We start from the raw sequence: 17,028 nt of genomic DNA, 5'->3' as shown, positions 1-17,028 counted from the left end.
AGAATTACGGATTGTGTGAATACTAGCAAGCATTTTCCAGTGTAGGGAATCAATTACTAGGGATCAGGAGTTCAAAGTGAGGGGGGGGAGTTTAATGGAAATATGCGTGGAAAGTTCATCATGAGTGGTGGGTGCCTGGAAGGCATTACCAGCTGACATGGCAGAGGCGGGAATGATGTATCAGATGTATCCAGACAGATACAAAAATGGTCATGGAGCAGAGGGATACAGATGCTAAGAAAAAAGGTTTACATGAAGGATCTGGATAGGTGCAGGCCTGGATGGCAGAAGGGCCTATTCCTGTGCTGCAATTTTCTTTGTTCTTTATTCTTTATTCTTGTTCAACCTACTTACCACCCTGACTTGGAAATATGCCGCCGCTCTTTCACAGTCGTTGATTCAAAATCCTCGAATTTCCTGGACCCCAGCATTGTGAGTGAACCCGCAGGAAGTGGACTGCAGCAATTCGACACGGCAACTCAACACCCCCTTCTCAAGGGCAAATGGGGATGGGCGATCAATGCTGGCCAGCCAGAGATTCCCAAGACCCACAAATGAATTTAAAAAATCTTCAAAGATATGTACACATATTCCAACCTACCCAGCTCCCCCCCGCCCCCCCGCACGTCATACACAACTGTTCCCTTTCTGAGTATAAAACTTATAATATATTGTCTTAATGTACTTACTGGAACATTGCACTATCTCGTGCTTCCCTGTGCAGAAGGTCATCTATCACCTCGCTGCTCACTGTACCAACTTTTCAATAGCTTATTTGTTTTCGAAATGTCTTCTCCGCAGTTCAAATGCACATCGTTTATATATATCCAAATGAATTAAAATCTGAAAGCTGACTCCTGTGGAGATTCACCGAGAAGTTTCCATGAGCCTGAAAATATTTAGTCACCATTCCTCTTTGTTTCCGATCTGCCAGTCAAACTTGATTCCACGTTTTTATAGTTGCTTTTAATCCATGAATGAATGAAGGAACAAATAATTTTATTATCACATAAACTGAGTAAAACACAGTAAAACGTGTTTTGTTGCCTGTTCCATACATGTCCTCCTCATTAATATTGTTAATTTCTCTTGACAGAATTTCCTCTTCCCCTTCTTTGTATAAATGTTCCTTCCTGTATCGAATGAGCTTTACTCTGCCTTTTAATATTCTCACTGTGAGGTGCACACAGAGGACTGCGGCACAAATCTTTTCACTCTCATTATTCTTATAATTGCCACCTGATCTATTAACTCCCCTCTGAACCTTCAACATTCCTCCAGGTTCTGAATTCCATTATTTGTCTGACATCTAATATATTGTTGTACTTCTACATAACCTCTCACTGTCATCTACGGAGATTTGGATTTGTGTATTCTGCGTTCCCATTTGAGGGAACAATTCACGACTGGACCAAAACCATTTCATCTTTGAAGGAAACTCATTGTCCAGTTTCTCCTTTTTTGTGAAACTGTCAGTCAAACATTCATAGCTTAATTCTAGCCCCATTGAAGGCAGTCATTGCTTCTTTCTCATTCTCAATTATTACATCTCATATTCGGACTTTGGGGAGATAAAGATGTAAATGATTGTGTGGAAATCTGATGATGTACTGATATGCACGAGCTCGCTCAAGAAATTACAGGAATGTGTGTTAAATATCGTTCTGATATTAACAATAAAACGCTCGCTGTGCCCTAAAATGTTCCCCTACTAACACTGAATCTACTTTTTTTTTTCCAAGGCCCAAGTCCAACAGTACAAGCACTCTTCTCTTTTACAAATATTCCCGAAGAAAGCTATCCTCCATGCAGTTAAAGGAGCATTTGCCTGTCATTGCTCTGGCATTACCAGGATCCCAGTCTGTATCTAGATAATTTAATCTTTTCAGCACAACTATTCTGTAGTGATGCTATTGCTCTCAAATGTCCCTAGATATTTATAGTATCCATCCTGTCCACTAGTTGGTGGCCTACAGATAATACCTCACAGTCTAACTGTACACGTTTTTGTTATCTAGCTTCAGCCAGTTTCATTCTGCCCTTGGAGGTATCCTCTTTCTCACTGACTCATGAATTCACGCTTTACTAAACGATTACTTCTACCCTTCATAATTTCCTCTCCTTTCTATCGCTTCTGAATACTTTATACTCAGTGATATTTAACACACATTCCTGTAATTCCTTGAGCCAGCTCTTTTATATCAATACATCATCAGATTTCCACACACTCATCTCCATCTTTAACTCCCCAAAATCCGAGTATTCACATTCATGTAGAGTAACTACGAATTAGAATTTATTCCTTACTCCATGGATGCTGTTATAAATGAGTATCAGCTGCATCTCCATTTATTTTGGCAATCCTGGTACTATACTCAACTATTCCCTTTTGATTCCCATCTCGTCGGCAAGTTAGTGTAAGCCCTCCCACATGCCTAACAAGGAGCTCAGTCCCAGCTCTGTCACTTGCAAACCTGTCCAGCTTGTACAGTTTATATCTCCCTCATAAATCGTTCTAATGTCCCACGAATGTGAGACCTTTCCTACTGCACCATCGTTCCAGTTAGGTAATATCCGAGTTCTGTGTTTCATTGCACATAGCGCTGGGAGTAATCCCGGGATTGCTCCTTGCTAACCATTCGGCGAGTTCCAACAATTTTGATTACTAGACCATGTCTCACTTGTCATTGCATGACCATGTCATTCCGGCCACCACGGATGATGATGTCTGGCTTCTTACTGCCCCCTAAACTAATGTACTGCAGACACACAGTGACATTCTTGACTCCGCCATTCTGGAGTTACATTGACAGTCGCAGATGACTTCTGTCTTCCTCAATTTACTAAATCCCCTCTGACCATTGCTCCTCCTTCCTTCTCCCTCCCCTTCTATACAATCGTGCCGCTTGTGGTGCCACAAACATGGCTCTGACTGCACTCCCCTGAGCAGCCAGCACCTTCAGCAGCCTCCAAAATGGAAAACTGAATTTTGAGTGTGACCCCAGTCTATTCCTGTATTAACGGACTGTTTCTCTTTGACTGCTTGGTTGCCTATACCCTTCCTTCTTCCACGCTGTTATGGCTGCAGTGCGATCCCCTCTCTTAGTGTGCTATTAACCAATGCTCATCGTCGCACATGTACCACACAGTCTCCTGTCTGAGCTCCAAGACCCGGTGCTTCTCCAGAACACCGACTGAGGTTATGACGTATCAATGAAATGGAAGACATTTTCCATATGACCAGTATGTGCTATCGAGTCTTTGATGAAATACACCTACTCTTACTCAATGATGTTTACGACTCATTGCCTTATCCAAGAGTAGCTTAGTGATGTTACTTTATTATGTTGGCTCTGACTTTCACTTGTTCTTGATATTTCTGAGTGGAACCCTTCTTTCAGATGCAGATAAAATACATTGCCTAAGTTCCAGCAAGTTAATAAAAGATTATCAGAAAATGAATTTTCAGCTTTTCTCGCATATCTTTCATACTCAGTTCAGGCAGGTTCCAGGAGCAGAAATGCGTTTCATAGTGACTCCCAGGAACTAGTAATTTTGGAGCTCCCACACCACTCTGCTCCGTTACAGCGTCACTATCTCCGAGACTTCCAGTTATGACCATGCCTCAATCCTCTATGCTGATTTAGATCACCCCACTTTGCTGCCACTATACCTCCCAGAGCTGAGTCACTGTCAAACTTTAGTTTCTAGCTGTTCCCTTACAGGCTTGCAACCGCTGCCACTGGGTTACAATAGATAGCTACACGCTCTGCTGATACTGTAACTCCAAGTACCAGTAGGCCTCGATCCCCACTACCGATTTATGTTCTCCTGCTGTGTGCTGCTCGCTGTTAGGTTCTCTGCCCTTGTAACTTCGAAATAATGGCAGTACCGAAGCCTCAGATGAGTTTCATAATGTCTCAATTTGCACCTCTACCCCACAGTTTCGCTGTTGTACCTGGAAGACAGTTAAAAAAAGGAGGAGGCCTCAATGCTAGAAAGTGTGTTACAGAGACTTAGAACGCCAAAATAATTGGGACGTGACGTCTGGAGGAGTAGGGAGCTTATGATGGAGATAGTAGCTTATTGGTGCTGGAAATTGTTACTCCGGTTCGATATTTGCTTGATCTGAGGGATTTGAAGTTACAGGGATAGGAATACTTGAATAATGTACAAAATGACAGACAGGGAGTTCTGCGGGTGCTATTATCTTGTGGATCTTAGAGTTAAGAGACTTGCAGTGACTGGAGGAAGAAAAGATTTAGCGAAAAATTTATAAGCTGCTGGTGTTCAATAATCTTCAGGACAATGAAAGGGTCAGAATAAACGAAAATTTTCCGGGATGGATGTGATGATTTGAATGTTATTGGGGGTGGGGGTGGTTGGTGGGGCTTGAAGACACGATACAGAGAGGGAGAGTGATTACTGCCTGAAATTGTTGTATAGCATCATTCAACACGGCTAGCCACTGCAATTCCTCAGAAGTTTGGGAGGGGAACGTGTACTGCAATTGTCTGCAGCAGATAAGGAATAATGGAGGAACTGTCAGAGTTTCCAACGATAGGGAGGTCTGGATGGGTTGAAGCAGTTTTTTGAGAGAGAGAAATGTTCAGGACAGAAATAGGGATGCACAGTTATACAAAGTGACAGTGAGATGCACAGTTATACAAAGTGACAGTGTTTGAAGTACTTGGGGGGAGGAGAAAACAGAGTTGTGGAATGTTGTCACGTTTGGAGAAAAGACACGGCAATGTCTGAATTGAAGGAAGGAATACAAATACCCATCCCAGCTGGGAGCTCATCGATGCAAACATTCCGCGGAGAAACCTTTCACTTGCTCCATGTGGGAATGGATTTTCTTAGTCATCCAGCCTCGTTTCAAACCAGTAGGTTCGCACTATTCCTCTCATGAACGGTTCGTGTAAATGATATGACAAGGAGCAAAGGAATAGATGTAATGATCGGTCTAAACAATCCAAGGCTGGCAGGTGAGCTGTTGCCTCTGGCGTTATCAGCTCGAGTTCTTCTGATTGTGGTGCTCTCGTGCATTGGATTCCATGCGACCAACCGTGTAACCCCGTCATGTTGACAGCAGTGCAAGTAACCAGCAGGATAAGATACAGACCTTTCGCCTCCAATAAGTGACATGCCCAGTCCCAGTCCCAGTCCTAAATCAGGACAATGTCTCCAGGTTCTGCAGAAGGAGTAGTCTCCTTCACGCAGATCATTACCCTCGTGATAGGCTTGGTGTACTTCTGAATGTAAGCATTGAAGAGTTTTGAGTAACTTATGCACGTGTTTTCCCACTTCATCACCACCGTTGTAGAAGTCTTATCAGTCATTGTGACAGCTTTGATCGATCTCCAAATATATCTACTGTTACTAGACAATGTTTATTACAATGCACACGAGGTAATTCAATAAACACAAGATGCAAATAAGTAATTATGCACATATTAAATTCAGATATGTAGGAGTTGTTTCTGTATCTCACCCAAGTCTGGCATACCGTCCTTATACCGTGACTAACTAGGTTTTGCGGGAAACCCAATAGGAACAGAACTTTGGTGTGTAAGGCATCCTGCTTGGTAATGGCATTTACACGCTCATTCCTTTGTAGACTATGTAAGTTGCACCAATGTGAGCAGAATATTTGATAACAGCCAGTCTGAATGGACAAAATAGTACTGTTAATAGGCTTTCCGGTGGAAGTTAAAAATCATCTTTGTTGCCACAAGGCTCCATAATCGTCGACCACGCCATGATCCTGTCCCTGTTTATGCCCTTTGCAATCCTTGTTAACCACTCGCAACGTCATGACGCAGACAAGTCGGAATCTCTGTCCATTGCAAACTATTTTGAAAGAAAAGGACAAAACGACCTTCTTAAAGGAGCATCATTATCGCACCTCCCCCCTGAAAAAAGCAAACATCAATATGCAAAGACAGTTTCATTTTAAAGCCGTAAATCGTACACTATTAGTATATTACAATACTTCGACATTGCATTGACAATAACGGTGCAAGCATGCACTTCTCCTTCCTATTTCTGTCTGCTTACTCCCGCCATCAAACACCTCTGTTTACCATTCGTCCATTACACATTTTTCCTATTATTCCTTCCAAAGAGAAACACTTCACATTTTTCCGTATTAGAATCCATATATCACCACTCAGTGAAGCTGCACAACTCATCTGTATCCTACCTATGTAACTTGTAAAACCTTGGCATTTTCCAAACGTACGCCGACGTTTGCATTAATTGCAAAGTTACTAACTCATCATTCTCTGCTCTTATCCAGGTCGTTTATTTAAAAATGACAAACAGCACTGGCCCCAAAATACATCCTTGCAGCACACCGATAGTAACTTAACTCCAGGATAAATATTTCCTATCAATCAACACTATCTATCTTTATTCAGCTGACCAATTTCTGCTTCAAAACGCTAAATCGCCCTCATACCGATGCCTCCATTTTTTGTGCAATAGTCTTCCGTGGGCAACGTTATGAAACGCCTTCGTAAAGTCCATAGGCACGAGATCATCCGTTTGACCCTCATCTACGTGTTTGGTCACCTTCTCTAAAAACTCAGTAAGGTCTTGACTCACGACTTACCCTTCACAGAACGGTGCAAAGTATCACTAATCAAATTATTCCTTTCCAGATGATGATAAATCCTATCTTTTATAATCCTTTCCAAACTTTTGTTCCCAACCGAGGTAAAGCTCACTAATCTATAAATACCAGAATTTTCTCTACTCCCTTTCTTGTACAAGCAAACAACATCTGCTCTCTTCCAGTCTCCAGTCACAATTCCTTGAGATGACAATGATATAAAGATCAAGCCATATCACCTCCCTTGTTTCCAATGGAATCAGAGGAAAAATTCCATCTGGCCAAGTTGATGTTCACACTTTCCAGAATTGATAACACTTTCCCCATATGAAACTCTATCCTCTCTTGTCTGACAGTCTGACAGCGTTCTCCTTGGCAGCATTGCCTTTTCACTGCATGAAAACGGACGGGTATGTTCAGGAAGCGCCTTTTCTTTCGATTTAGAGTCCAGACAATACTTCCCACTACTGTCCATGGTTGCACCTGAACTCACTTTAGGCATTCATTTGTCCGACATACTTCCCGCACACTTTAAAGTTTTCCTTGATCTGATCTGCCAAAGACGTCTCATATCCCCTCCTCGCTATTCTTAGCTCTCTATTTAGGTTCCTCCAGACTAACGTGTAACTCTCAAGCGCCGTAAGTGGTTACATCTTCACATTAGCCTTGTTCTTCCTTCTGACAAGAGATTAAAATTCTTTACTCAGCCACGGTCGCCCCGTTCGACCACTCCCTCCCTTCCTGACAGGTACATACTGTTCAAGGATATGCAGTAGCTGTTCCTTCAACAGTCTTCACATTACAATTGTGCCCATCACATACATGTTCCTTCCCCACCCTGCACATCCTAAATCTTGGCTAATCGCTTCATAATTATCTTTCCCCCCTGCTATAACACTTATCCTGCTATAAATACCTATCTGTTTCCATCACTAAAATCAATGTAACAGAATTGTGGCCATTGTCACCAAAATGCTCACTAACTCCTAATCTAATAACTGGCCGCGGTCATTACCCAGTACCAAATCGAATGTGGGTTCGCCTCTTGCTTACCTATCCATATATTGTGCCAACAAACCGCCCTGCAAAAGCCTGACCCATGTAAACTCCTCGAACTGTAGCGTTTCCACTGAAACGTTGGAAAGTTTAGTTCTCCCATAACAATAACACTTTCGCTCCTATCCAGAATATTATCTGCAATCCATTCTCTATATCTCTGGAACCTTTCAGTGGCCTAACGAAAACTCCCAACAAGGTGACCTCTCCTTTCGTGTTTCTAACCCTCAGTGGACAAGTTTGCATCAAACGTCCCTTTCTGCCACTGTATTACAGACCTTGACGAACAATTCCACGCTACCCCCTCTTCCTTGTTCTTACTCAAAGATCTAAACTCCGGAACCTGCAACAACCAGTCCTGTCTCTTCTCCGTCCATTCCTCCAAAATGGCCACAACTCACTGGAACACCGCCAATGAGGAAGCAGCCACCACTGAACAGTATCGCAAACATCACAGGGAATGTCATTTTGTTCCCAAGAATTCCACTGAATCCATTGCTTCCACCCCGTAACCATCAATGTGTATGCATCACTTCCTTTAGTGATGTACATGCAGGAGCTGCCGAAGACTCCCTCACTGTGAAAGAATGATCAGTCTTCAGGAAAAGCCTCATCTTAATTCCGATGCGCTCTCCATTAACAATTTCACCATGCGTGACACAGTGATGCTTTCTTCCACTGCCTCTGTCACCATGCTTATTTTCTCCAGCAGGTCTCCCAACCACCCTCCAAGGACCCCTTTGCCCGCATGCAAAATACTCAACTTTGGTACCCAGTGCTGGTCTGTTACCCAAACTCTTGTATTTATCTCCAACTGCGGCCATGACAATAACTGCCTCATCCAGTCTAGTCCTCTCAACGTACCTCCATTCCCTCGGCTCCAACTGCAACCGCAACTTCAAACTATCAGACAACGCGTCTGCACTGATAGGTTGGCGCATATACTTGTACAGAGATGAAGACTGGAGCAAACTTATGGACACCTCTTCCTACTGCCCCGTCGGCCATGCCCTTACCTTGCATCACTTAGCTATCATCTCCCAGACCATCCACAACCACTTGAACTCAGAGAAGCACCATCCATAGCTTCTGATCTCATAGTCAGGGCACCCTCCACTTCCCAGTTCTATATCTCAACCAAAATTCATAAACCTGACTGCCCCGGTCGAGAGTGATCTCTGACAGGCATGCACCACTGAAATTGTCTCCTAATACTTTTACACACCTCTGTCCCTCTTATTTATGATCAATCACATACATTCAGGATACGACCCATAGTCTTCACCTGCGCAATTACTTTGATTCCGTGGCCTCCAATGCCTCACATTAACCATGGCGAACCAATCTTTAGATACGTCTCTCTGCCATGAAGGAGGCCTCCAGTCCGTCTGGTTTTATCCTCTCCTACTGACGCATCAAGTACACTCCGCCGGAACACTGATTCGATTAGCTGAACTCCTCCTCACATACAGTCATTTCAACTTCAAAACCGCCAAATTAATTCAGACGAGAAAGGTAACCATGGCCACCAGCATGGACTCCAGTTATGCCTGCTCTTCGGCGCTTACGTGGAAGGATCCATCTTCTGCAGCTACAATTGCACCATTCCCACCAATCACACCATTTCATTGATGACAGTATCGGCATCAACTCATGCACCCGCGATGAGTTTGAACAGTTCATCAACTTCAGAAACAAATCCAGCTAAGCTGAAGTTCACCAAGACCATATCGAACACCTACCTCTAGTACCTGGACCTTGTCAATCTTCATTTCTTGCTTTCACTTTAACATGGATATATATTATACTTCAAAATAACTGCCTCCCACAGATTACGTGGTTTATAACTCCTCTCAACCCTACATTGGAAAAACGCAAACCCTTCATTGTATGCCTCCACTGAATCTACTCCCGGGAGGACCAGTTTCACATCAAACATCGCAGATGACCTCCTAATTGAAGACCGCCATTTCCCATTGCACATGGTCAAAACTTCTTCCAGAGAATGCTCCCCGCCCCCTTCCCACACCTCTGCCCTTGAACGCCACACTTCCATTCACAACAAATCAGAACGCTCCTGGTCCTCACCTTCCACCCACCAACCTACGGAGGCAACGCATCATCCTCCACCATCACCGTCAGACACGCCAATCAGAGATATGTTTCCATCCTACGTAGTTCAGCATTCCGCAGATAAATATCCTCCACAAATCCCTCATTACGTCGATGCCCCCTCCCAACACACCTTGAAATGCCAAAACAATGGGTGTAAAACCTGCGTTCACACCTCCATCCTGACCTCCATCCAAGTCTGCAACGGGTCCTTCTACATCCTGCAGAGATTTTCCTGCACTTTCAAACACCTCATCGACTGTGCAAATTGATTATGATGCGGTCTCATCTACGTTGGTCGACAGGAATTTCAGAGAATGTCTGCAGGATACATGGAGCAAACAATCATACTGTCCTGTGGCCGAACACTTCCTAACCAATCGGCCAAGTACATCCAAATTCTGGACCTTTTCCACCAACAACTTCGAGCCATTCAATGGCTGGAGGAATAACCCCTCAATTTGAGCCTTAGGTTCCTCCAACCACATGGGATAAATGTTGCATTCACCAGTTTCCTGATATCTCCTCACCCATCTGATCCCAGAGCGAACCTTCCACCTCAACACTGCCCCATTGAACTGTTCTACCTGTTCATCTTCCTTCCCAACTGTCTGCTCCACCCGCCACTCTAACCTGCTACCAGTACACCTTCTATCTATAACAACCCCACTAACTAACTCCCACCTCCACACTCATCCCATTTATCTCTCAGCCTCTCTCTCCCCACCCCCCCACCCCCACCACTACTCCGACATCCACATTCCTGTTGAATAGCTAATGCTCGAAACGTTGACTTTCCTCCTCCTTGGATGCTGCCTGACCGGCTGTGCTTCACCAACACAAAACGTTTTAATTCGATCTTCAGCATCTAAAGTCTTCACTTTTTACTGAGCTGATTATAAACTTACTGCAAAACGTCTTCCAAGGTTAGCCAGTTTGAAGAGAGTCCCCTCCTCCATTCACAAGGAACTCAGTACATATGTCATTCACTGCATCCCCAAGTTGGTATCCTGTCGACCAACGTCGATGAGACCGCACCATAATCAATTTGCACAGTAGATGAGGTGTTTGAAAGTGCAGGAAAATCTCTGCAGGATGTAGAAGGACTCGTTGTAGACTTGGATGGAGGTCAGGATGGAGGTGTGAACGCAGGTTTTACACCCATTGTGTTCTCCTCTGCCCTGAACACAGCACAAAAATACTGAAGCAGACCACCCACAACAGCGGTATCTTCTTCTTTCATGCCTGCCAACGCAACGGACTGATCCCACATGGACTGCAGACTACATTCAGAACATCGAAGTATGCACTTGCCAAAGAATATCAAGACATACAGCAAATTCAAATTCTCCAGGAACATTTCTCCCTCCGTATCCTCATCTCCACGCTCACAACCATGCCGCAAACTCTCCCTGTAGTGAGCCCTGCCGCCGCTCAGGGCCACACTCTCCCAGAATTGCAAAGGCCCTCTGTTGTTCCAAATCCTCAGAAGAATTCACTCAGTAAACATTCACTTATTCTCCAGCTTATCTGACAATAAAGAAGAATATGTACACCAATCTTTCATGTACTTACCTCTAAACTCGGGATTCGTCGTTCATTCTAGAACTTTCTCCCGCCCTCCAGAATCTCTTGGACGCCAATAGCCACACAGCCGTTACAGAGTCATAGAGACATGGAGGTGTACAACAAGGAAACAAAACCTTCGATCTAACCTGTCCATGCCGACCAGATATCCCACCCCAATCTAGTACTACCTGCCAGCATCCGGCCCATACCCCCTGTAAACCCTTACTATCATACATACCCATTCAAATGCTTTTTAACTGTTGCAATTGTAAAACTTTTTAAGGACAACTCATACCCTCCGACGCTCCAGAGAAAACAGCCCCAGCCTGTTCAGCTACTCCTTATAGCTCAGTCCTCCAACCCTGGCAACATCCTTGTAAATCTTTTCTGAACCCTTTCAAGTTTCACAATAGGAAGGAGACCAAAATTGCGCGCAATATTCCAGCAGTGGCCTAAACAATGACTTGTACAGCCGCAACAAGACTTCCCAACTCCTGTACTCAATACTCTAACCAATAAAGGGAAGTATACCAAACGCCTTCTTTACTATCTTGTCTGCCTACGACTCCACTTTCAAGGAGCTCTGAACCTGCACTCCAAGTTCTTTTTGTTCAGCAAAACTCCGTAGGACCGTACCATTAAGTGTATAAGCCCTGCTAAGATTTGCTTTCCTAAAATGCAGCACCTCACATTTATCTGAATTAAAGTCCATCCGCCACTTCTCAGCTCATGGGCCCATCTGATCAATATTTTGTTGTAATCTCAGTAACCTTCCCTGTCCAACACATCTCCAATTTTGGTGTCATCTGCCAACTTACAAACCATACCTCTTATGGTCGCATCCAAATCATTTATAGACATGGCAAAAAGTAGAGGACCCAGCACCAATCCTTGTGACACTGCACTAGTCATAGACCTCAAGTCTGAAAAACAATCCTCTACTACCACCCTCTGTCTTCAACCTTTGAGCCAGTTCTGCATCCAAGTGGCTAGTTCTCCCTGTATTCCGTGATATCTAACCTTGCTAACCAATCTTCCGTCGTTAATCTTGTCGAATGTCTTACTGAAGTCTATATAGATCTTATCAATCGTCTTTGTTACTTCTTCAATAAACTCAATCAAGTTTATGAGACATGATTTCGCACTCATGACTATCCCTAAGCTGTCCTTGCCTTTCCAAATACATGTACATCCTGTCCCTCAGGATTCCCGATAACAACTTGCCCAGCACGGACATCAGGCTCACTGGTATATAGTTCCCTGGATTGTCCTTACCACCCTGAATAAACAGTGGCGCCACGTCAGCCAACTTCTGGTGAGATGTCTTCCGGCATGTCACCTGTGACTATTGATGATACAAATATCTCAGCAAGAGGCCCAGAAATCATTTGCCTAACTTCCCACAGAGTTCTAGCTGACATCTGATCATGTTCTGGGCATTTGTCCATCTTTATGTGTTTCAAGACATCCAGCACTTTCTCCTCTGTAATATGAACATTTTTCAATGTGTTGGCATCCACTTCCCTACATTCTATATCTTCCATGCCATTCTCCAGAGTAAATATTGATGCAGAATATTCGTTTAGTATCTCCCCCATTTTCTGTGGCTCCACACAAAGGACGCTTAGCTGATCTTTGAGGGGATCTATTCTGTCCCTAGTTACCCTTTTGTCCTTCATGTAATTGTTAAAAACCTTTGGATTCTCCTTAATTGTATTTGCCAAAGCTATCCCCTTTTTTGCTCTCTTACTGCCTTTATGCTCTTCTAATGATTCACCCGGTCTATCCTGTCTACACCAGGCATATGCTTCCTTCTTTTTCTCAACCAAACCCTCAAGTTATTTAGTCAGCCAACATTCAACATACCTAACAGCATTTCCTTTCACCCCTACGGGGATGTACTTTCTCTGAATTCTGGTATCTCATTTCTGAAGGCTTCCCCATTTCTAGCTGTCCCCTTACATGTGAATATTTGCCCCCAGTCAGATTTTCAAAGTTCTTGCCTAATGTCGTAAAAATTGGCCTTTCTCTAATTTAGAACTTCAACTTTTAGATCTGATCTATCCTTTTCCATCACTATTTTAAACCATTAGAATTATAGTCGCTGGCCCCAAAGTGCTCCTCCGCAGACACCTCAGTCACCTGCCCTGTCTTATTTTCCAAGAGTATGTCAAGTTTTGCATACCTCGTAGGTAAATCCAAATAATGCAAATACTGAATCAGAAACTTTTCTTGTACACACTTAACAAATTCCACTCCATCTAAACCCTTAAAACTATGATGGCAGTCCCACTCTATGGTTGGAAAATTAAAATCGCCCACCATAACCAACCTATTATTCTTACAGATAGCTGAGATCTCCTTACAAGCTTGTTTCCCAATTTCGCTCTGACTATAAGGGGTCTATAATACAATCCCTAAAGTTGATCATCCCTTTCTTATTTATCAGTTCTACCCAAATAACTTCCCTGGATGTATTTGCAGGAATATCGCCCCTCAGTACAGCTGTAATGCTGTACCTTATCAAAAACGCCACACCCCTCCTCTTTTGCCTCGCTTTCTATCCTTCCTGTAGCATTTGTATCCTGGAACATCAAGCTGCAGACCTGCCCATCCCTGAGTCATGTTTCTGTAATTGCTATGATATCCCAGTCCCATTTTTCTAACCATGTCCTGACTTCATCTGCTTTCCCTGTTAGTCCTCTTGCATTGAAAGATATGCAGTTTAATTTATTAGTCCCAAATCGTCTCTGCCTTCCCTGACTTTTTGACTTGCTTCTGTTCTCAACTGTACCAGTCTTAGATTGGTCTCGTTCCTCACTATCTCCCTGGGTCTCACCCCCGCCCAACCTTACTAGCACAAATTCCCCAGAGCAGCTCAAGCAAATCTCCATGGCCATTATATTAGTCCCCCTCCAATTTATGTGAAATCCTTCATTCTTTTACAGGTCACTTCTACCCTAAAAAAATTCAAATGATCCAAACATGTGAATCCTTCTCCCATACTCCAGATCGTCAGCCATGTATTTATCTGCTCTATCCACATATTCCTGACCTCACTAGCTACGGTGACAATGTGGGAAACAGCAATGCTTCTTCAGCCCCTGCCGCAACACAGGCTACACTCTATGCTGGTTTTGCATCTTCCGCAATCGCTGCCAGCATCACTGCCTCAGCGATTGCCGCCAAGATAAATGCCTCCACGATCACCACTAAGGCAACCACCTCTGTCCTTACCGCGAAGACTACCCGATACTTCACGTCAACCTGCTTTGATGCCACTGACTCAGCAACTTTAGTACCTGCTGACATCACTGCTCAGAACACCGCCAATGAGTATGAAGCCATCGATGAAAGCACTGCAAACGACATTTGTAATGCCACTTTGGCCCCTGAAAAACCTTCGCTTCTGCCTCCAACTACCATTATGTGCATTAATTCATTTCCTGATGTCACCGATGATGCCAAGAGCACACGCATTCCAAGGACAATCTGACTCCACATCACAAAAGCCTACCCCACACCAGGTTCTAACCCCGCCCGGACGTGCTTTCCCATTCTCCAAACTTCCCTATCAGAATGAGCGATCAGTCCTCTGTTAAGTCCTCACCTTCATCCAATTATACTGCCACATTAACGAAGTTATGCTGCCTTTACCTCCGTACTTATTTTTTCCAACAGAACTCCAACTGACTATCCGAGTACGGCTTTGTCCGCATCCAGCACTCTCCATCCAGTTGGACACGCAGTGCTAGTCGATCTCATTATCCCCCACTGCCACCTCGACATTGACCGCCTCAACCAGTCCACCCATAAAACCTACTTAAAAGTACCACCCACAAAATTCATTGCCCTCCATAACCTCTGCTCCAAGCTCAACCTCACCATCAAACCAGCAGACAACGGCGACGCAGTGGCAGTTTAGCACATTGACTTATATGCTGCTGAATCCATTTTCAACACAAGGACGCTTCCTCCAAAAGAAACATAGACTCGAGCCTCACTTCCATTCAACAAACTATCATCTTCCAGACCATCTTTAACCTCATTAGCATATTAGAAGAAAAAAACCAGGAGCAGGGGTCGGCCATCGGACCCTTGGACGCTCTTCCCCTCGATCAGATTAAGGCTGATCCTTTTGTGGACTCAGGTCCACTTACTCACTTTCGGACCATATCCCTTAATTTATTTATTGTTAAAAAAGCACACTTAAGTTTAAAAATATTTACTGAATTAGCATCAACTACGTCACTGAGCAAGGAATTCAAGATATTAACAATCCGCTGTGTGAAGAATTTCCTTCTTAACTCAGTCCTAAATCTGCTCCCACCAACTTGAGGCTCTGCCTTCTTGTTCCAGCTTCACCGACAAGTGGAACTCCTTGTCTCCTTCTATCTTATCTATTCTCCTCAAAATGTTTGATGTTTCAATGAGATCAACCCTCCCCCACTATTCTCATGAATTCCAATGAATATAATCCCACCCTTCTTAGTCTCTCCTCATAAGCCAAATGTTCTATAGAGATTCCCTGCTATTTATTCCTTGATTTAAACAGTAGTGTCACCTTTTTGTTTTCCAATCTTCTGGGACTGTCCCAGCGTCCAGCCAATTTTGGAAATTTATCACCAGTGCACCTGCTGATTCTCCTAGCATCTCTCTTCATTCCCTGGGATACATACCTTCAGTTCCAGGAGACTTATCAATCTTCCACTACATTAACTTACATAACAGTACCTGTTCCATAATAATGATTGTTTCCATTTCCTAAACTAATTTCATCTCTTTGTCAATTACTTGCATACTATTACTGTCGTCAATGTGAAGACCGACACAAAACACCTGTTCAATGCCTCGTCCATTTCCCATAACCCCCTTGAAATCCTCTGAAGGACCAACATTTACTTTGGCCACTTTTTTTTTGTGTTGTAAACTTTTGCTATCTGTCGTTATATACTGTGCCAGAGTTTTCTCATGTTCTACTTACTTTTCTTTATTACTTTTCTTTATTGCTTTTTTCGTTGAGCTTTAACGTTTTCCCGATCTTCGAGTTTCATTTTGCTTTTGGCCAATTTGTATGCCTTATCTTTCAAGTTGATAGCCTTGTTTCCTTTGACATCGATAGCAGATTAGTCCTTTTCTTACATTCGTTACTTTTCATTGGAATATAGTTTTGCTGAGGACTTAGAGAAAAAAATTGAAAGCTCTCCACTGCCCGCTAACCGTCCCACCATGGAATCTCTGTTTCCGATGTACTTTAGCGAAGCCCTCCCTCGTTCTATTTTCGTCCCCCATGTTCAGGCACAGGACCCTGCTATTGGATTTATTATCACTCACTCTATTTGTATTCTCAATTAAGCTATACTGTGATCGCTATTTCCAAGAGGATCGATAACTCTGGAACAATTAATTATTCCAGTCTCATTACACGGCACCAGATCTAAGTTAGCTTTATCACGCATCGGTTCCAATACATATTGTTCGAAAAAAATATCCTGGATGCAGTCAACGAACTCAACCTCCAAGCTACTCTGACAGAGTTGGTTCGACCAATCGATAAATAAATTTAAATCCCACATGATAATTACGTTACCACTTTAATAGGCGTTAGATTTTTCTCTTTGTTTATTACGTGCCCCAATGGCATCACCTCAGGGGATCTCATAACCAAAGCCACC

The sequence above is a fragment of the Chiloscyllium plagiosum genome, unplaced genomic scaffold, assembly GCF_037043375.1.
Source record: "Chiloscyllium plagiosum isolate Xiang-an unplaced genomic scaffold, Cpla_swu_hap1 HiC_scaffold_48, whole genome shotgun sequence".
Lineage (NCBI taxonomy): Eukaryota > Metazoa > Chordata > Chondrichthyes > Orectolobiformes > Hemiscylliidae > Chiloscyllium > Chiloscyllium plagiosum.
The sequence above is the reverse complement of the archived record's forward strand: the minus strand, read 5'-3'. Positions refer to the sequence as shown.